Here is a 23,601-nt window from a genome sequence, read left to right as displayed (position 1 = left end):
AATAAGCTAGGCTATTTAAGAAGGTCTAAGGATTCAAAAGGGTAAGGGAAGGAGGGGAGAGGGGTTTGGGAGGCATGCCCTAGGGTAGGCAAGATGACAATTTGATGGAGCACGAGGTGTGCTGAAACCTATTAGGGAAAACTAAGAGACTGTACACCTGTGACAACTGTCTTTTATTTATTTTTATTTTTTCCCTTTTGTTGCCCTTGTTGTTTATCATCATTGTTGTTATTGCTGTAGTTGTTGTTGCATAGGACAGAGAGAAATGGAGAGAGGAGGGGAAGACAGAGAGGGGGCAGAGAAAGATAAACACCTGCAGACCTGCTTCACCACCTGTGAAGTGACTCCCCTGCAGTTGGGGAGCCAGGGGTTCGAACCGGGATACTTATGACAGTCCTTATGCTTTGCACCATGTGTGCTTAACCTGCTACACCACCACCCAGCTCCAGACAAGTGTCTTTTAAAACAGTATTTCCTCTATGAAACTTGTTAACAAGGGAAAAAGTATTGTGGACTCCAAAGATATCCATATGGATGTGTCAGAAATTCCAAGAAACTTCAAATTTTCAGTCATTTTAAGATAAGATTCATAAACATCCTAGTGTTAACATAAATTGTCTTGTGAGAAAACCACATTTTTCTAAAACTAAATCTGTGAAAGACATGCCATTTTTACTCAATATACAGAGGGGCTTTTGTTGTTGTTGTTGTTTATTTCTTATCGTTTTGTTTGGTTTCTACCAAAGCACTTGTCAAATCTGGATTATGGTGGTGCAGTGATTGAATCTGGGACCTCATAGCTGAGGCAAACAGAGTCTGTTTGCATAAGCACTGTGCTATCTCTCCCACCCACAAGTTTCTTTAAAGTATAATTTTCTAGAAGACAGTGAGAAAAACAGCCATCTCTTCCCAATCCTAGCTGCCCCCAACCACCATGGTAATAAAACAAAATAGTATATAAGCAAATAAAAAAGCTAGAAAAACTATTACAAGTTCAATGGCACCATTTTTGTTATCTATCTAATAAGCATCTTAAATTTCTAAATTAGAAGGTCACCATATTTGGTGAATGAAATGGAATAATAGTCATAATGAGACTCTAAACTGCATTTTATACTTCAGTGCTAATCCAAGACAAATCAGTTGTTATTGGCAATTACCAAAAATTTATTTTCGTTAGCAGGCTTAAGAAGTTTTTGAAGGGAAACAAATGATTGGGAGTTTGATTGGAAAAAAAAAAAATCCATTACCTCTGTGATTCTCACAGGTCTAATCCAAATCTTCCCATGTTGGGGGTGGGTGACAGGTGTGGGACTCTTAAGGTAGCAGAAATAGAAATTTTCCCCAAGAAGACAGGCTTCCTGGTATACTCTAACCTCAGTATTCTAAGCACTTATGACTGACTGACTTCCCTCATGTCCTTCATCAAGCCAGTACCTGGCCATTCTTTACTTCCCTTTATTCTTTCCACTCCTCATACTATTTGCTTTTTACTGCGCCATGAAATTGGCATCTTACCTCAGAAAGTAAGAAAAAAATAATATTCTAAACTCCTCTTTTTGCTTCTCCTACCAGGCAAAGCTTTTACACATGCGCAATCACTACTCTAGACTGAACTTTGATTCAGAGAGAGAGAGAGAAAAAGGCACTGCAGCAAGAAGCTTCCTCCATTGCCAAGACATCTCCCATGTGGAGCTAGATCTCAAACCTGGCCATGCAGGCATCCTACCTAGTGAGTTTTCTCTCCAGCCCCAGACAGAGTCATTACTACCCAGAGCTCCTTCTTACTAAAGAGTTTCACAAGCACTAACCAGATTCATCCATAAGTTAATTCATATATAAGTCTTAATTCCCAGAAGTTGGAGAGATAAATGTGAAGAGAAAACCACCCAACACACTTGTTGGACGTATGAGTGAATGGAGAAACAAATGCAGCATTCTGTCTGTGAGGAGCAAAAGGAACACTTAAGTCATGAATGATGCCTCCAAGGAGCTCCCGTCCACCACCAACAACAGCTCCCAGCCAGGTGCATCCCTCAGGGAAACACAGCCATCCCCACACTGTAGATGCTGTCATAAAAAAATGAACTTCAGGGTTGAAGCCAAGATGACAACTTGGAGGCAGCTGCTGACTTGAGCTCCGACAACAACTGCTGGATAGGGTAGGATACCGTGCCGTCAGCAGGACAGTGAATAAGGGGTCCTAAGTGTGACACCAAGGAGGTGACTATAGCTCAATTTGTGTTAGAAAACAGAAAAAAGAAAGGAAATTTTTTTATTATTTCTGAAGCACACCCCTCCCCCCCACCCCATAACCAAACCCCAGGGGCTGGAGAGCTGCTACTAGCAGGCTCCCTGCTGAGCTTTTTCCTGTACCAAGATTCCTGGCTCAGCAGGGGTTTGATTCCAATCTTTTTCCTTTCTGATTCCCTTTGCTCTTTTTTTTTTCTTTCTAAGTGGCTCAAGCTCAATTGGAGTAGCAAAATTTTTGACCAATCAGAGCCACACCACTGCCTGAGAAAGACTACCTGGAGGTTTTGTTTGTTGGTTGGTTGGTTGGTTGGTTGGTTGGTTGGTTGGTTGGTTGGTTTTTTTAACAATTGGCTGTCTTTAGTCAGGCTGCCTGAGCCAATTGGGAGCCATCCAAGCTGCAGACTGACTGTTAGAGTTTTTTAATCTGTTCTATTTATTATTACTTTTATATATACATATGTCCCTTCCCCCCACTTCAGGTTGAACAAAATTAACTTTTACTGTATTTTCCATTGCTAGGTGACTGGGTGTCCTATCCATTGTGAGAGGAACTTTTTCCACTCTGCCTTCCTCCTCTAACCACACTCCCTCTTCTCATCCTCCTAGCTAATTAAAAAAAAAAAAAACCTCTTTCCTTTCACTGCTCTTTTTTCTTTTTTTCTTTTTCTCATTCTTGTCTTCTTTTCTTCCTTCGCCCTCCCTCTGCCCTCTGAATTCACTGATACTTGTTTGTGAATTATTTTGGCGAAGCAATCTGTGTCAGAGTGTACTCTCTTTCTTTGTATCTCTTTTCTACTTCCCTTTCTCTTCTTGTTACACTTAGAATTTAAAATGGAAAGTAGATTTGCATAATGATCTATTCTTGCTCTCTCTTTTTTCTGTCTCTTTCTTTCTCATTTGGATTTGGTTGCTATTTTTTCTTGGACTGGATGCGTTGTTTGGCTAGCTGGTATTGGTTAAACTACATCAATACTTGCTTCAGTTATTATTGTAATTTCCAAGGTTGGTGACTGCATTTGTCATAAAGTTATTTAGTATAGCATGGCTTGTACTCAAAACACAACAATTGAAGAACAAAAGATCACAAAAATAAAAAACACATCAATAAAAAAAAATGGTTAAGCAAAGAGCAAATAAAACTATTACTACAATTAATGAAGACAGGAGCCCAGAAGAAACTACAAATCAATCAGAAGTAACCATAGATAAGAAAAGTATGCAAGCAATAGTAAACCTAATAATCACAGAAATGAAGACAACTATGGAGGAAAGGGCTAGCAGAATTAGGGAAACAACAGATGAGACCCTCAAGGAAAATACTAGCTACCTCAAGGTAACTAGATAACTGAAAGCTGAAATTGCTAAACTAAAACGTCAATTAGCAGAACAAGCTAATACTATAACCAAACTGAAGAAAGAAGCTGAGGGGAGGGAAATCAAACTAAGAGAAGCAGAAAACAGAATTATCCAGACAGAGGATGAGCTAGAGAAAACTAAGAAAGAGGTAAAAGTGCTCAAAAAGAGATTGAGAGACACTGAAAACAACAACAGAGACATATGGGATGATCTCAAAAGAAGTAACATTCATATAATTGGCCTGCCAGAGGAAGAAAGAGAGGAAGGGGAAGTAAACATTCTAGAGGAAATTATAGAAGAAAACTTCCCAGACTTGAACAACAGAAAGGACATTAAGATTCAAGAGGCCCAGAGAGTCCCAGACTCAACCCAGACCTGAAGACACCAAGACACATCGTAGTTACAATGAAAAGAAGTAAGGATAAAGAAAGGATCCTAAAGGCTGCAAGAGAAAAACAAAAAGTCACACACAGGGGAAAACCCATTAGACTATCAGCAGACTTCTCCACTCAAACTCTAAAAGCCAGAAGAGAATGGCAAGATATCTATCAATGCCTGAATGAAAAAGAGTTTCAACCAAGGATACTATATCCTTCTAGACTTTCATTCAAACTATATGGAGGGATCAAAACCTTCTCAGACAGACAACAGTTAAAGGAGGCAACCATCACCAAGCCTGCCCCAAAAATAAGAGAACCATACAGAAGATCAATGAAGCCAAATGTTGGTTCTTTGAAAAATTAAACAAGATTGGCAAACCCCTAGCCAGACTCACCAAACAAAAAAGGGAGAAGACTCAAATTAATAGAATGGTAAATGATAGAGGAGATAATACAACTGACACCACAGAAATCCAGAAACTATGAAGAACTATACCCCACCAAGTTAGAAAATCTGGAAGAAATGGAAGAATTCCTAGAAACATATGCCCTTCCAAAACTGAACCAAGAACTACAAAACCTAAATGCACCAAAAACAGACAAAGAAATTGAAACAGTTATTAAGAATCTCACCAACAACAAAAGCCCTGGACCAGATAGCTTCACAAACAAATTCTACAAAACCTTCAGGAAACAGTTAATACCTCAGACTTCTAAAGCTTTGCCATAAGATCGAAGAAACTGGAAGACTCCCTTCCACCTTCTATGAAGCCAACATCACCCTGATACCAAAAGTAGATAGGGACACAGCAAAAAATGAAAACCACAGACTAATATCATTGATGAACATACATGGAAAAATATTAAACAAGATCTTGGCCAACCAGATACAGCAACATATCAAAAGGATGGTTCATCACGACCAAGTGGGATTTATCCAAGGAATGCAAGGTTGGTTTAACATATGTAAGTCAATCTATGTCATTCACCACATCAAAAAAAGCAAAACCAAAAACGACATGGTTATCTCAATAGATGCAGAAAAAGCCTTTGAAAAAATCCAATACCCATTCATGCTCAAAACATTACAAACAATGGGAAGAGACAAGAAATTCCTCAAGATAGTAGAGTCCATATATAGCAAACCTACAGCCAACATCATACTCAATGGACAGAAGCTGAAAGCATTCCCCCTCAGATTGGGGACTAGAAAAGACTGTCCACTATCACCATTACTCTTCAACATAGTATTAGAAGTTCTTGCCATAGCAATCAGGCAAGAGAAAGAAATCAAAGGAATACAGATTGGAAGGGAAGAAGTCAAGCTCTCACTATTTGCAGATGATATGATAGTATACATAGAAAAACCTAAAGAATCCAGCAGAAAACTACTGGAAGTTATTAGGCAATATAGAAGGTGTCAGGCTACAAAATCAATGTACAAAAATCAGTGGCATTTCTTTATGCAAACACTGAATCTGAAGAAGAAGACATCCAAAAATCACTCCCATTCACTGTTGCAGCAAAATCAATCAAATATCTAGGAATAAAGGTGACCAAAGAAGTGAAAGACTTATATACTGAAAACTATGAGTCACTATTCAAGGAAATAGAAACTGATATCAAGAAATGGAAAGACATCCCATGCTCATGGATTGGAAGAATAAATACCATCAAAATGAACCTTCTCCCCAGAGTCATACACAAATTTAATGCAATGCCCATCAAAGTTCCACCAAGCTTCTTTAAGAGAATAGAACAAACACTACAATCATTTATCTGGAATATGAAAACACCTAGAGTTGCCAAAACAATCTTGAGGAAAAGAAACAGAAATGAAGGCATCACACTCCCAGACCTTAAACTATATAATAAGGTCATCATCATCATCAAAACAGCCTAGTAATGGAATAAAAATAGGCACACAGACCAGTGGAACAGAATTTAAAGCCCAGAAATAAACCCCCACACCTATAGACATCTAATCTTTGATAAGGAGGCCCAAAGTATTAAATGGAGGAAGGAGGCTCTCTTCAATAAATGGTGCTGGGAAAACTGGGTTGAAACATACAGAAAAATGAAACTGAACCACCTTATCTCACCAGAAACAAAAATCAACTCCAAATGGATCAAGGACCTAGATGTTTAACCAGAAATGATCAAATACATAGAGGAAAACATTGGTGGAACACTTTCCCACCTGAACCTCAAGGACATCTTTGAGGAAACAAACCCAGTTGCAAGGAAGACTAAAGCAGAAACAAACCAATGGGACTACATCAAGTTGAAAATCTTCTGTACAGCCAAAGAAACTATCACACAAACAAAGAGACCCCTCACAGAATGGGAGAAGATCTTCACATGCCAGACATCAGACAAGAGACTAATAACCGAAATATACAAAGAGCTCAGCAAACTTAGCAACAAAAAAGCAAATGACCCCATCCAAAAATGGGCAGAGGATATGAACAAAGAATTCACTTCAGAGGAGATCCAAAAGGCTAACAAAAATATGAAAAAATTCTCTAGGTCGCTGATTGTCAGAGAAATGCAAAAAGACAACATTGAAATACCACCTCACCCCTGTGAGAATAGCATACATCAAAAAGGACAGCAGCAACAAATGCTGGAGAGGCTGTGGGGACAGAGGAACCCTTCTGCACTGCTGCAGGGAATGTAAATTGGTCCAGTCTCTCAGGAGAGCAATCTGGAAAACTCTCACAAGGCTATACATGGACCTTCCATATGACCCAGTAATTCCTCTCTTGGATTTATACCCCAAGGATTCCATAATGACCAACCAAAAATATATTTGTACACCTATGTTCATAGCAGCTCAATTCATAGCAGCTAAAACCTGGAAGCAACCCAGGTGCCCAACACCAGATGAGTGGCTGAGAAAGCTGTGGAATACTATGTAGCTTTTAAGAACAATGAACCCACCTTCTCTGACTGATCTTGGATGGAGCTAGAGGAATTATGTTAAGTGAGCTAATTCAGAAAGATAAAGATGCGTATGAGATGATCCCACTCATCAACACAAGTTGAGAAAGAAGAACAGAAAGGGAAACTCAAAGCAGGATTTGACTAAATCTAGATTAGGGCACCAAAGTAAAAATCCTGTGGTGAGGGGGAGGGTGGACATTTGGGCGGCGGGGGATGGGGGTCGGTAGGTGAGATGGGTCACAGTCTTTTGGTGGTGGGAATGGTATTTATGTACACTCCTATTAAATTTTAGTCATATAAATCACTATTTAATTAATATGAGAGGGGAAAAATTGATTGTATGTCTTAAACGTTTTAAAGCACAGACTGAGTCTTTTTAATACATAGGCTGAGTCTTTGATATGTTGACTCTCTCAAAAGCCTAGACCAGGGAGAACAGAAGCAACTGGTGGCACAGCTATATACAAGATGTTGGGTATTATACAGCAAATTCTCACAAAGGGACTTTTCAAAGTTAACCCAATTACCAAATAATGTGATGATAACAATAACTATCTATTGTCTTCTTGAACCCTAAGACAGCAGAAACCTCACATTTCCACTGTAGAGCCTGTATTTCCCCCAGTCCTGGAACCTTAGGGTGGGGCCCACTTTCCTGCATGCGCCTCTCAATTCATACCAAGTAATATGCATCCACCAATCGCAACCTAATCAATGCAACGAGTACCACCTTAGCATGCTTCACTTCAGACTATATCTAGATACTTCAGGTGTGGAATGACAACCCTTCAGCTTCATTACTCGGGTGAGACCTTTCCTTTCATAGTATTCTATGATTCCACTCCAGGAGGTTCACTTCCTAACAAAGTCCCAAAACCTAGTTATATAGACCAGGTCCCCTGAAATAGAGCATATGTTCATATGTATCCATAAACTAGGGCAAAATACATACCTGAAAGTAAAAGTACACAATAGTCTGCAGTGAGTACCCCCCAAACACTTCATCTGCACTATTCCAGCCTTTAGGTCCATAATTGTTCAACAATTTGTTGGGCTTTGTATGTTAACTCTCTTTTCAGCCACCAGGTTCCAGATGCCAGCATGATGCCGACCAGACTTCCTTGGACAGATGACCAATGTGTCCTGGAGCTCCACTTCCCCAGAGACCCATCCTACTAGGGAAAGAGAGAGGCAGACTGGGAGTATGGCCCGACCAACCAATCAATGCCCATGTTCAGAAGGGAAGCAATTACAGAAGCCAGACCTTTCACCCTCTGCAAGATGCAGAGGGTGAAAGGGTCCATACTCCCAGAGGGATAAAGAATGGGAAAGCTATCAGAGGACGTGATGGGATATAGAGATCTGGTGGTGGGAATTGTGTGGAGTTGTACCCCTCCTATCCTACGGTTTTGTTAATGTCTCCTTTTTTAAATAAATAAAAAGTATAATAAAGAACTTCAGACTATATGCATTCTTCCTGGTATTTCTTCAAAGTCCACCCCCTCTCCCATTTCTACTCAGTGAAGTTTCCAAATGTAAATGTTCAAAAAATGGACTATGGAATTCCTACAGAGCTCACTTGGAATACGTTCTATTTTACAATTAAGAATTTCCCAAAACTTAATATTGTATTTGTGTCAATTACTTACAACTCACAACTGTTGTTAGAATATCTAACTGTCTTGTTAAACTGTTTGTCTAGAAAACAGAATGCACACTATTACATGACAAATGAAATCTACTTACTGTAATAGAATAACATATATAAAACAATTGAAAAACACTCGTATGATAACAAAGTAAAATACACGGTCGTGTTCTCATGTCTGCCTTAGTGTCTAGAACACAAGCTTTTATTCTATGTCTATTGACAGTGCCTCTCTAAAACAAACTCTATTATATATCTGGAATTCTAGAGTATTACATACTTACATAAAACACTGGATGAAAAACTGAATTGCAGGGGTTCAGGCAGTAGTGCAGCGGGTTAAGCTCACATGGCGTGAAGCACAAGGACTAGTGTAAGGATCCCAGTTCAAGCCTCCAGCTCCCCATCTGTAGGGGATCACTTCACAAGCAGTGAAGCAGGTCTGCAGGTGTCTATCTTAACTCTTCCCTTCTCTGTCTCCCTTCTTTTCTCAATTTCTCTCTGTCCTATCTAACAACAGCAATGACAACAACAATAATAACAACAACACAAGGGTGACAACAACAAGGGTAACAATAAGGGCAACAAAATGGGAAGAATGGCCTCCAGGAGCAGTGGATTCACAGTGCAGGCACTGAGCCCCAGCAATAACCCTGGAGGCAAAAACAAAACAAAACAAAACTGGGGAGTTGGGCCATAGCACAGTGGGTTAAGTACACGTGGCTCAAAGCACAATGACCAGTGGAAGGATCTCGGTTCGGTCCCCTGGCTCCCCACCTGCAGGGGAGTTGCTTCACAAGCGGTGTCTTTCTCTCCCCCTCCCTGTCTCCCCTCCTCTCTCCATTTCTCTCTGTTGTTGGTATGTTTCATATTGGTTTGGTCCCCTTCCCCCCACCTCTGGAAGATTGTGGTTTAGCCCTGCTAGTTTCGCAGGGCCGCTTGTCCCCACCCCAAAAGAACCCCTACGGACGTCCAGGGTGCCAGCAGCAGCCGCTGGAGGAGAATGATGGGGAAGCACATCGTGTGGTGATTTGCCCACTCGTGATTAAAGATTAAACTGCAGCTTCTCGGCCCAGCCATGTGTCCTCAAGTCTTTATCTACCACAGCGAAGCTAGCCCAGTCTGCTGGAGTCCCGAACGTTAACAACACTCTGTCTTATCCAACAATGAGTAACAACAGCAATAATAACTACAACAACAATAAAACAACAAGGGCAACAAAAGGGAAAATAACTACTAATAAAAAAACTGAATTACAGAACAGGAGATGAATAAAAGATTAATCACTTATTGACATATCCAAGATTTGAAACTCCCTTGCAAAAAAAAAACCCTGTACAATTCACTTATGTTTCCGAAGACTCAACCACTCCCTCCAACCAAAGTTTCTGTGACTCCCAAACTCAATCACATTTTCCCTATCCCTGAGTCACATGATGTTTTTAGGATCTTCCTTAAGATATTCAACCCATTTCACCTCAGGGATATGCTTCAACTCCATCTCCAGTATCCCTCCATTCTCTAAGCACCACCTCTGATTAGCTCCTCTGTTTTATGTTCTCCTGACAGTGTTTTTTTCTTTGAAGGCACTTACCTCAGCTATACTTGCACATTTGTTTACCTGAACATTATCAGAGATCGCGTCCCTTATGAAAGTGCTAGCTCTAAGAGTCTAGTGCTAACATGGAATTTTACACACCATGTAGTCACATCTCTACCACAGATGGCCATCACAGATGTTTCACTAGTATTTGTTAACTTAATAAACGGATAACTTATATATGCTTATATATATATGTATATTACATGTAGTATGTACCCTAAAAGTTCTGAGTTACTTCTTGCCTCTCATAACATAGTTGAATGTCTGGAGCATGATAATGAGTCAATAAATATTAGCCTGGATAGATTTGTCTGAATGCTGTGTGCATACGCATGGAAGTCTACTGCCTCTGTGTGAAGAGAAAAAACAGGTGCTACACAGGGAACTGGACCAAGTTTTCTCTCATTAGCCTCCATCTTTCCTTAGAAGATTTCTCCTTTTATATTCAAATTGAACACTAATTTAAACTGTTACAAGTTGGCAAAGAACCTGTGAAAGCTTCTAAAAAAAATAAAAATAAAAAAAAAAAAAAGAACCTGTGAAAGCTTCTAAAGCATCCTCAAACAGGATAAGTCTCTACTACTTCAACAAAAATAATCTTACTGAAATTAAACAACAGGGGTTGAGAAGTGCATCCAGTTGAGAGCATTGGATCTAGGTTCAAGTCTCAGGTGCTGTAGGTGTCTCTCTTGCTCTCTCCCTCTCTTTCTCCCTCTCTCAATTTCTCTCTGCCCTATCAAATAGGACAGGAGAGAGGGAAGGAAGAGCTCCTGGAGTGGTGGATTCACTGTGTAAGCACGAAGTCCCAGCAATAACCCTGGTGAGAATCAACAAATAAAACATGAAATTAAACAACATATGCCGTAACCTAAAAGGAAAAGTTAGTGGTCTGGGAGGTGGTACAGTGATAAAGCTTTGGACTCTCACGCATGAGGTCCTGAGTTCGATCCCCAGCAGCACATGTGCCAGAGTGATGTCTGGTTCTTTCTCTCTCCTCTTACCTTTCTCATTAATAAATAAATAAAATCTTTAAATAAATAAATAAATAAATAAATAAAAGGAAAAGTTATTCTGCCAGACTTGGAAGCTTGGTTGGACTCATTTGTTCACAAGAACACTAAGAGGGTCAGGCAGTAGTTCACTCATAAAGCACATGCATCAGCATGAATGAGGACCAGGGTCTGAGCCCAGGCCACCACATGGGAGTGCCTAAGGGGTGGAAGGTTATAAGCACAGGAGCAGTGCTGCAGTGTCTCTTCTCCCCTTGTCTCTCTCTCTCCCTCTTTCACCCTCTATCTGGTATGAGCCAGAGAGATAACCCTGGTGCTAAAATTAAAAAATAAAACATAATAATAATAAATAACAGGGACCAGGAGATGGTGCACTTGGTTGAGCAGACATGTTACAATGAGCAAGGACCCAGGTTCGAGCCCCTAGTCCCCACCTGCAGGGCGAAAGCTTTGCAAGTGGTGAAGCAATGTTGCAGGTGTTTCTCTGTCTCTCTCCCTCCCTATCACCCCCTTCCCTCTCAATTTCTGGCCGTCTCTATCCAATAAATAAAAAATATAATTAAAAAATTTTTTTAATCTTTAAAATACGTAAAAGAACATTCAGTTATTCTTGAAGACCTCAAAGCACAGACGCAGTACACACAGTCCCTTACTGAGTTATCTCCTCTTGTCCTGAAAGGCTAATCTGGAAAGAGGCAGCATTTCTCCCTGGCATGGTGATTAGCTGCCATCAGCCGGTCTGATGTATGTGGAAGCCAGTCTCAACAATCAAGTCTTTCCTCTTTGTCGGGATGGTTTGGCCACATGCCCTCCTTCATGACCCACTGTCATGGTTTCCTTTGAAATGCAGTTCCACGTGGCACCAGGGCTTTCTTCTAGGACACTCTTGATTGCAAATGTATTTGCATTTGACCATTTCTGTTGAGAAATACCACAGGACCTGAAATTGTCAGGAGGTCCAAGCTCTTGATCCAGACTCTGCTGTGCAGTTGCAGGGTTGAATATAACAGGCAGCAGTGCAGGGTCTGCCCCAGATAATTCTTCTGTTTCTAAAGGGAGGTAAATTACATAACTTCAAAAAATTCTTTCAAGCACAAAAGGTCGATGCACATGGCTAGGTCATTGTTTTGATGATCCAGGTCTATATTTGTAATTCCTCTTTGTTAAAAGTAGTTAACCCTTTCTTTAGAGAAGGGAATTGTACAATGATGAGTCTTCAGATGGGTGAACCTTGTCAGATCCCTAGCCTATCTCACAAAGGGAAAAACAGCACAAGAAACTATACAAAGAAATAAACTACACAAAGGGCGGAGGGTAGCTAGCATAATGGTTATGCAAACAGACTCTCATGCCTGCGGCTCCAAAGTCCCAGGTTCAATCCCCCCGCACCACCATAAGCCAGAGCTGAACAGTGCTCTGGTAAAAAGAAAAAGAAAAGAAAAAAAGAAAGAAACCATAATCGATGCCATAATATTATTCTCCCTCCCTCCCTCCCCTATATGTGTGTGTGTATGTGGGTTTGTGTTACTGAGGAACCTCAAATGCCAGTTCCAAAAATTTGTATTTTAGCCTTGTGATGTTAGAAAGGATTCTCAGTTCAAAAAATGAAGGAAAATATTAAAACTCTATTTAGGTAGATTAGAACAGTATATGTACAAAAACCAAGTTAAAAAAAGAAATCCAGAGCAGAATAACCAGCTAGGAAGTGCCTGCATACATCAGATATTGGACCTGGATTTTCACAATAGGGATGCAGAACAAACCCAAGAGACATATAGGCAGGTCTAGATATACAAAATAAAACGGGGAAAGACTCAGCACTGTTGGGATGGAGGGAGGTTTATGGGGAGTAGGTGCTACTGAAATAGCTTGAATCTTGATCATTTTGAAGGTAGGGAAACAGCTGAGAAATCTACCAGACTTGTGGCATTGTAAACAACTTGTGGTTCCATTTAAGGTTAAACAAAAAGAAGTTTATGCATAAAAATCACTGTGAATGTGAGTGGAGAAGTCTAGTTAAGAAAATAGGCAAAAATCCAAAGTCCACAACTAAGTTACCCAAGACCATCATGTGAAGAGATCAGGCTCAATCTGAAGCTACAACAACAAGAGAGTGCCATGATGAAGGTGATCCAATCAAGAGAGCGAGCTGCTGCAAGTCCTTGCTGACTATCCCTGCACCCACATTCCCTTGTGTGCTCCGCCTCAGGCTGACGTTATTAGTATGCATGTTGTCCCAAATTCCTGTTAGGGTCACAATAGTCTGGTCCTGAGCTTATTTATTCATCCACTCACTCACACACTCAAAACTGTTGTTCAGTGCTTATTAGGACAGAGTAATGTGACTAGGACTAAAAAGCGCAAGGTGTCTGGAATATAGATCATGTCCTTATGAACTTAAAGGCTGATAGGGAAATTACAAGTCGTTCTTCCATCCGTAACTATGAAGACAAAATGGAAAAATGAACATTTAATGAAAGAGAGATTTCAGTGTACTGAATAATTACTTTCAACTAAGGAAATCAGTAAAGGCATTATGGGAAGGTTAGGGTGTAGCATAATGAGATCATCAAGCACATGGAGAGCCCAATTCTCCAAACAGAGCCCCGTTTTAACTCTCTAAAGTATCTTGGATTGGATAATAAATGATGTGCTCCCTCTAGTCTTCCTGAGTGGGTGCCAGCCTGGGTGACTATGAGGCTTGTACCTTGAGATCAAAAGGCTGTACATCAAGTAATATTCAGAGCTAGGAGGTAGTGGCACTGTTCTTCGTGGACTTGGAGCCATAGAGTCACTTCTGAGCAGCTACTATAACAAGGCAAATAGAAAGCTCTGTTCAAAGGAGAGGAGCTAAAGTGGAAGCTGGCTGCCCACCATACTACACTAGCTTCACTATTAACCCCTACTTCAAAGAGCATCTCATGAAATCTGTGGTTTACAGAACATGTGCTCAGAAACGTAGACCCTATGACCCACTGACAAAGATACCCAAAGGGAAAAATAAATACTGAAAGGGGCATCACTAGCTCTACTATGGAAATCTAAGAGGAATCTACGTCATTAGAAATACAGTCTAAAAAAAAAAAAAAGAAATATAGTGTGAAAGTATTTATAGTAGGCAAATCTAAAGACAAGTCTCTTAATTTCTTGGGTTCTGCTTAACTGTAGAATTTAAAATGAAATAATTTTGCACAGTCTATCATATATCTATGGGTTCTACACTTAAAATGAATTTTAAAATTCTGGCCATGGAACCCATAAGTAAAAGAACAAATAGTATTCTGCTTCCCTGTTCAAAAGGATTGCTGTGCGAGCCATCTCTATAAATGTAAATGCCACAAACCTCCTCAGCTACAGAAAATCTAGAGCCTTTCAAAGTTTTCTTTTGACAGCTCTGAAGAATGAGATTGATGATAGAATACCCAATGTCTCTTTGCTTTGTAATCCACACCACACAAGATTTAAGAGCTAAGCCAGAAAACATCAAACAACTTGTTCAGAATTGTTCAAGGAGAAACAGTGATGTTTTCACCACCAAGGAGAAACACTAAAAATTTTATATAAGGTAAAATAAGATATGACCCACAGCATGTTTGCTACAAGACATGGCTAAACCAAGTTCTATAAGCAAATCAATATAAAACAAATTCACAGTCCTGACTGCCTGAAAAGGAAAAGAAAAAAAAAAAAAAAAGACTCTCACAAGTTCACAGTGTGGGAAAGAAAGATGGTGTTAACAAATAATGAATATAAAGCTGGGTCCCAGTGACCTCAATGCCTATAAAAATCAAACACATTTCTATATAACTTCATTTTTCTTTTTTGGGGCTAGCAGGAGATAACTCTGGAATATACTAAATAAAAGACAGCAAGATGCTCTTTTCTCATTTTAAGTCCCTACTTAGCCAATAAAGATATAGCTTGCCATAATTGAATTTTTTCCTCAGTCTTTGAAAGTGGAAATTATATCACCATCATGAAACACAACCAACAGTCTGGGAGATTAATCTGATCATAATGCAGAGAGAATGCAGAGAATTAGACATAGTTCAACTAATTTGGGATTTTATAAGAACACAAGTTAATTTGTAGCTTTTCGTGTCTTCTAAGGTGATTCATTTACATATTACATTAGAGCTTCCCAATGAGCTCCAGAGATAGTAAAGGCAGGTAATATAATTCAAATAAAAGAAGGCAATGGACTGTTGCCAACTTGCCCAAGAACATGTAGAGTTGGGATTATAGCCCCAAAACCCTAATTTACTAGATAGAAAACTTTCTCCAGAGTGATAGCTGAGAAAAAAAAACAAGTTTTCTAAGCAATTTTTCTAAACAACTTTATCCTCCACACCAAAATCTATACATGCCTCTCTTATATTATTATTTTTTTTATTTGATTGGACAGAGAGGATAGGAGAGGAGAGTGGAGAGAGAGTGACACCTTCAACACTGCTTCACCACTTGTGAAGCTTCCCCTCTGTAGGTGGGAGTGGGAGCTTGAACTAGTGTCCTTGCACATTGTAATGTGTGCACTCAACCAGGTGCACCACCACCAGCCCCCTTCTTTTATATTGTGTTTTAAAATGAATGATGATAATCTAAAGACTTGTGTTCACCTGGTGAAAAACTAGGTGGTATATCAATTACATTGCATAAAACATCTTGTCTATACACTCTGAAAATCCTCTTCAGAATGCAAAAAGAGTGAAAATCTCTTCCTATTGATAGATTGCTACAAAAGTCATAATTCAGGAGGGCACACGAATGGAATGAGGAAAGAGGATGAATCTTTAAGAAAAAGAAGAAAACTCAAGTGGTCTTTTAATGGAAGAATGAGGACTATAGGCTGGGTAGGCATGTTAAGAGAACAGAGAAGCATAACTAGCTCTAGCTGAATATTACCATACCAGAGAGGTCAACAAATATTCTTTTCTTTTCAGATGGGTCTGTATTGTCATGAGGAATTTGGTTTGTTTTTAACATTTTATTAGTGACTTACAAGATTACAAAGTAATAATAGGAGTATAGTTCCATCAAAGTTCTGAGCCGCCCACCACCACCCCACCCCAATAATCACTGTAGTTCTTCCAAGGTCTTATAGACAGGTTGGCTACTTTTTTTTTTAACCAGTTGTCAGATGTGTGGTATGCAAATATCTTTTCCCAGTTACTAGATTGCTTATCTTTGTGGAATTTTCTTTCAATGTGCAGGAGCTCTTTAAATTTGATGTAGTCCTATTTATTTAATCTTGTTTTTGATTCACTTACCCTTAGGGTTTAGTCTCCAAATATATCTTTGAAGTAAAGTGTCTGAAGTGTTTCATAGATATATTCTTCTATATATGTTTTACATTAGAAATTTGGTTTACAAATGTTAACAACTGAGAATATTAACACAGCAAATATTTCTATTGATCAGGTTAATTGTTACCAGCTGACTATTTTCAGCCTTCATTTTTAATTTAAGACTCCCAGTTTAAACTATGAGAATGGGGGGCTGGGTGGTGGTGCACCTGGTTAATCACACAAATTACCATATGCAAGGACTTGGCTTCCAGCCCTGCTCCCCACTTGGAGGGGGAAGTTTCACAACTTGAAGTAGGTCTGCATATTCCCTTCTCTCCCTCTCCCTCTCCCTCTCCCTTTTTCTCTCTCTCTCCCTCCCTCCCTCCTTCCCCTCTCAATTTCTCACTATCCTATACATTTAAAAAAATAGAATGAAAAAAAAAAGCTATGAGAAATACTTTATCCTATATGAGTTCATGCCCAACATAAGACATTTAAAAGTAAACTTTAGTTTTCACATACTAACCTGAGAAGGAGGTGAGGGAAGGTGACCTGAAATTAACCTACTATAAACCTGTCGTTTCCTTAAAATATCTAGCTTTGAGAAGTCAGGCGGTAGAGTAGCAGGTTATGCGCAGGTGGTGCAAAGCACAAGGACCAGCATAAGCCCCTGGCTCCCCACCTGCAGGGGAGTCGCTTCACAGGCCACAGGCTGTGAAGCAGGTCTGCAGGTATCTATCTCTCTTTCTCTCCCCTGCTCTGTCTTCCCCTCCTCTCTTCATTTCTCTCTGTCCTATCCAGCAACAAGGACACCAATAACAACAACAATAGTACAACAATAAAAATAAACGGGCAACAAAAGGACAAAAGTAAATATAAAAAAGAGTTTTAAAGAAAATATAGCTTTGTCTTCAAGCCCATGCAATTTCTGCCATTCAATTCACCATATATTTGTACTGTTCCTCTCAATATAAAAATGATGGCTCTTAATCCAAATCTTCTAGTAAAGTCAACCCTCCAGGAAAACAAACCTGTGTTTTGTTTACAATTTATGCTGTGTTTTCCCAAGTCTCAGAGTTCTCTGATCAAGAAGTATGGTCCTAGATCCACCAGCCTGCCTCAGCTGAGCCCCCTGCCTGACCTCCAGCTATCCTTGCACCGCCATGCCTCAGTGCCAGCTATCCATCACGCTGACAGCAGCCAGGGGCCAGGTGTGGGCGTGGCATACAAGAGATGTGATGCCAAGGCATCATCAGAACCCACTCAGAATGCAGCCTGCTGGTTGTGCTTCATCTAATCAACACATCAACTACTGTCAGAACCAATGGCCATGATTTTTCAGGTCTTCACTGGCCTTTTGTCTTTCACAATATTGTCTCTGCCAAAGCTTGTGGATGAAATGACTTATCTCCATCCTTGGGACTGAAACTATAAAGCCGCCTTTCTCCAAAAATCATTTGGCACCCATTTTATCTTTGATACTGGAGTTCCCAGAGCAGTGACCACCAGAACAGCTCAGTGGAGGAGTAGCAGATGAGAGCAGAAATGCCCAGAGCAGCACTGAGCACTTCATGTATGAGGGCCAGTCCTGAAGACTCTTCAGAGGAACAACAGCACGATGCAGGGAACACATATTCAGAAGCACACTTGCTTCTAACTAGCTTGATGTCTCTAGTGAGGAGTTGCATGCGTACGCCTTTTAGGGATTGAGACATATATGGGCACAGCGTTACATGTTATTAGCATGTGGCAGAGTCTGAAAAATAATTTTCTTGCTCTACCTATTATGTTTTTGAAACCTGTATTTTATTTCAAAGAAGCTTCTCATATGTGTCGCTCTTGCTTTCTTCTACCTCCAGAAACCAGAAATGTCCTTTGTGTGACAGTGATTAATGACTCTTCCAGGGAAAGGAAGCTGCTTCCTCTGAGAGCTTTCTGGGACCCTATGTGACACTATTTTGCTGTGATAAATACCCCTATATTCTTAGCATAATATCCTTTTCCCCTGGCAACTGCATGATTATTTTTAACTAAATGTTGATAGAGGATTCTACTCTGAGGCCTCTGAGACATTTTTCCTATCCACCAAGGAACATGAATTCATCATTCATAGTCTCAAACCAAAAGAAAACAAAATTTCAAAGATTAAAACTACCAGAGAACGAGAGTTAACTTACCTCCACTCATAGGCCTCAGAGAAAGCCACAAAGAAGTTTCTGGCAACTGCAATTTGTCTTAACTATGCCAATACACTGTTCACATTCAAGATTCATTAAGCAGATGTACAGCATTCACTTGACATCAGATGTAGCAGAGCCCCAGGAGAATGGATTGTCTTTGTCCCACCGGTAATAACAAAGCAAACTTTGGTCACTGCAGTCCTTAGCAAAAACAAAGTCAAACCTATTTTCTTAGAATCATAGCACAGGATAAGAATCTGTCCTGTGATGATACCCAGTTAATAGTGGCCTATGCACAACCTACTCCACTTCCAATCAGGTGCTGAACAGGCACGGAGAGCTGTGGGTTCTATGCTAGCTCCTCCCAGAACAGCATTAAGAGAGGGCCTGGTGACTGATAATCAGGGTTCTGGATCCAAAACACAAACTCAGTTTCAGTAGAAACATAATGTTGCGGAAGTTACTCTGCTTCTCTGGGCTTAAATTTCTTCACGTTGGGCAAAGGGTAGATAGCATAATGGCTATACAAACAGACTCTCTTGTCCCAGATTCAATACTCTGCACCACCATAAGCCAGAGTTGAACAGTACTCTAGTAGCAAAATAAATAAATAAATAAATAAATAACAATTTAAAATTTTAAAAAGGGGTGGGGGCAGATAGCATAATGGTTATGCAAAGAGACTCTCATGCCTGAGTCTCTGAAGTCCCAGGTTCAATCCCCCACAACACCATAAGCCAGAGCTGAGCAGTGCTCTGGTGTTTCTCTCTTGTCTTTCTATCTCTGCATCTCTCTCAAAAATAAAATAAAATAAATAAATAAAATACTTAAAAAAAATTTTTAAAGAATTGATTTCTTTTTATTCTTTGTTTCCCCATGCTTTTTTGATTGCTTGCTTTTCTTCTTGTTTTAAACCTGAGCACTGTTCAGCTATGACTGATGGTGGTGTGAAAGATTGAACCTGAGACCTTGAAGCTTCAGGCAAGAGAGTCTTTTTCACAGCCGTTATGCTATCTCCCCTGCCCTCATTTCCCATTTAAAGACAAAAAAAGATTTATTTATCTATAAACAAGAATGTGAGCAGGGGGAGAGAAACAACACTGCTCTGGTTAATTGCTGCCCCTCTGTGACTATCCTATCAGTACACAGCACACAACCATCAGCCTATATTTTGGGGTCCAGAGACTTCAAGACAGATATTCTTTTTTTTTTTTTATTTAAATTTTTTTTAATCTTTATTTATTTGCTGGATAGAGACAGTCAGAAATTGACAGGGAAGGGGGTGATAGAGAGGGAGAGAGACAGAGAGACACCTGCAGTACTGCTTCACCACTTATGAAGCTTTCCCCCTGCAGGTGGGGGCCAGGGACTTGAACCTGGGTCCTTGCGCATTGTAACATGTGTGCTCAACCAAGTGCGCCACCACCTGGCCCCAAGACAGATATTCTTTAGAGAGACAGAGAATGCAAATTCAACCTATAGTGTAATTCCTGCAAATAATTATTTCTAGGATATATATATATTGCCTCCACGGTTATCTCTGGGGTCTGGTGCCTGCACTATGAATCACTGCTTCTGAAGGCCATCTTTTTTCCACTGTTGTTGCTATTACTGTTACTGCTGTTGCAGCTGCTGTTGTTGTTGTTGGATAGGGCAGGGATAAGCTGAGAGAGGAGGGGACGACAGAAAGGGGAAGAGGCCCAATCCATATCAAATAACATTGCATCTGCTGATTGCAACCTAATCAACGCAACGATTGCCACCTCAACATGCTTCACTTCAGACTGTGTCCAGAGACTTCACGTGTGGAATGACAACCCTCCAGCTTCATTACTTGGGTGAGACCTTTCCTTTCATAGTATACTCTAATTCCATCCCAGGTGGTTCACTTTCTAACAAAGTCCCAAAACCTAGATATACACCAGGTTCTGTGAGAGAGAGCATATGTTCACACGTATCCATAAACTAGTGCAAAATATATACCTGAAAGCAGAAGCACACTAGAGTTTGCAGTGAGTACCCCCCTAACACTTCCTCTCCACTATTCCAAGCTTTGGGTCCATGACTGCTCAACAAATTGTTTGGCTTTGTATGTTAACTCTCTTTTCAGCCACCAGGTTCCAGATGCCATCAGGATGCCGGCCAGGCTTCCCTGGACTGAATACCCACCAATGTGTCCTGGAGCTCCGCTTCCCCAGAGACCCACCCTGCTAGGGAAAGAGAGAAGCTGACTGGGAGTATGGACCAACCAGTCAACGCCCATGTTCAGCGGGGAAGCAATTACAGAAGCCAGACCTTCCACCTTCTGCAACCCACAATGACCCTGGGTCCATGCTGCCAGAGGGATAGAGAATGGGAAAGCTATCAGGGGTGGGGGTGGAATATGGAGGAGATTGGGTGGTGGGAATTGTGTGGAGTTGTACCCCTCCTACCCTATGGTTTTGTTAATTTATCCTTTCTTAAATAAAAAATAAGTTAAAAAAAAAAGAAAAAAAAAGGGGGAAAGGAAGACAGACAGCTGCAGACCTGCATCACCACTTGTGAAGCGACCCCCTTGCAGGTGGGGAGCCAGGAGCTCAAAGTGGGATCCTTGCGCTGGTCCTTGCACTTTGTACTATGTGTGTTTAACCCAGTGTGCCACCACCCAGCCCCTGGGTTATACATCTTAATTTCATTAAATGCAGACAAGGACTTGCACTAGTGCCAACTCCTCACTCCATACTTGATTCTGAAATAGTAGGAACTTGCCAAAGATGTTAATATACAAGGCTAGAAACAGTCTAATACTAGATGTTTATCTGGAAAGTTGTGAGAAATAGCTTGCAGTGCCTAAGAGGTCTTCAAAAAACCTTCTTAAATGAATACAAGCTGCTCCAGGCTAGCACTTTACCAGAGGGTATCCCAAAGCCCCAAAGCCCCCAGCAGTGATGTAGTGGCCAACCTTCCCAGCCAGCAGGGAGCAGACACTCTTGATTTCTGGCCATACACTAACATGCTCCTTGCTGAGGTCTTGCACATTCTTCCAAGTGTATCTTTTATGTTGTAAAAATAGAGTGTCTTTAACTGTGATTCTCTTTCTTTCTTTCTTTCTTTCTTTCTTTCTTTCCTCTTTGAGGGGACTAGTGGTTTACAGTAAACAGTAAATACAGTTGGCACATATGTAAAGTTTCACAGTTTTCTTCAAAACATGCTGACCCCCCCCCCAGCCTTGGTCCTCCTCCACCATCTCAACTGGCATCTTCTAATATTGCCCTTATTTCTTCTAGTTTCTAACATTATACACAGAATAGATGTGGTTTTCAATAAATATAACTGTAACTTATTCAAGTGGCTTTTCTCCCCAGCTGTACCTTAAGCTATGCAAGGGCTAAATTCATGACTTTTCCATCTGTGAATATCCCTACCGGAGTAACACAGTACCTGGTAGGCCCTTAGTATAGAAATGCATTTTATCGAAGGGATAAATGAATGAGTGGAGATGAAGAAAAGAAGAAGGGAAGGCGAAAAGACAGGTAAAAGAAGGAAGACGGATGGATTAACAAGTATTCCTAAGAACTGAGAAAAGAAATCTCGCGCCTCTTCTCCAAAAGCTTGTGCTCTAACAGAGCACACGGCGGTGTCTGTCTTCTAAACCGGGAGGCCTATGGGCTGTCACCACACACTCTCGTTTTTGACTTCTTAAAGGAATCCATCAAAACCAAAAATCTGTGCAGCTGCAGAACTCAGATAAGATTTTATAGGAAGCTTCCTTTTTTTCTTTTTGCAAGAAATTTAAAGAAGTAGAGAATTGGATAAACAAAAAAGAAAGAGGATGGTGAGTCTTATAATACTATTTTGTTTCACTTTTTATTTATTATAAGAGAATGAGAGTGGAGGCAGAGAGAGGGGACCATAGCAGTGCTTAGCTCTGGTGCAGTGGTGCTGGTTGGTAACTGAACCTGCAGCGTCTGGGTCCTCGGATATGCAAGATGGTGTTCTTGCAGGCTGGACTGTCTCTTCACCCTCTATCACACTGCTTGTATTTGTCTTTAGTCATCAATGCCTCCTTGTTTGAATACCTATAGTAATTGTACCTGGACTTTTTTTTTGGACTTTGAGAATAATAGTCATTGTGGCAAAGATTAAATCCTAATATTGAATGGGTATACTTATTTTGTATCTGGCCTTGTGCTAGGAGCTGAACATAAGTTATTTATCCTAATCCTTAAAATCCACTATGGGGGGCAGGATGGTAGTGCAACGGGTTAAGCGCACATGGAGCAAAGCATAAGGACTGGCATAAGGATCCCGGTTTGAGCCTCTGGCTCCCCACCTGCAGAAGGGATCACTTCACAATCGGTGAAACAGGTCTGCAGGCATCTCTTTCTCTTCCCCCTCTGTCTTCCCCTCCTCTTTCCATTTGTCTCTGTCCTATCTAACAACAGCAATAACAATAGTAACAATAATAAGGGCAAAAAATGGGGGAAAATGGCCACCAAAATAAAAACCCGGGGGTGAGGGTGAGGGTGGATATTCAGCTTCCCAGGGCAGCGGGGGATGGGGGGGAGGTGGGACTCAGTCTTTTGGTGGTGGGAATGGTGTTTATATACACTCCTATTAATTTGTAGTCATATAAATCACTAATTAATACGAGAGGGGAAAAATTGATTGTATATCTCAAACTTTTTAAAGCACAGACTGAGTCTTTTTAATACATAGGCTGAGTCTTTGATATGTTGACTCTCTCAAAAGCCTAGACCAGGGAGAACAGAAGCAACTGGTGGCACAGCTATATACAAATAATGTCAAAGGACATAAATTATGGTGATGTTGGGTATTATATAGCAAATCCTAACAAAGAGACTTTTCAAAGTTAACCCAATTACCAAATAATGTGATGATAACAATAACTATCTATTGTTTTCTTGAACCCTAAGACAGCAGGAACCTCACATTTCCAC

General features: G+C 40.4%; 1 long non-coding RNA gene across 1 annotated transcript in view; it reads right to left on the bottom strand.

The window, feature by feature from the left end:
- Positions 1-23,601, bottom strand: part of LOC132535310 (uncharacterized) — a 902,180-nt gene that overhangs the window by 709,645 nt on the left and 168,934 nt on the right. The window lies entirely within an intron of this gene.

Source organism: Erinaceus europaeus, chromosome 21 (assembly GCF_950295315.1).
Source record: "Erinaceus europaeus chromosome 21, mEriEur2.1, whole genome shotgun sequence".
Taxonomy (NCBI): Eukaryota; Metazoa; Chordata; class Mammalia; order Eulipotyphla; family Erinaceidae; genus Erinaceus; species Erinaceus europaeus.
This window is presented reverse-complemented; position numbering and strand designations above follow the sequence as displayed.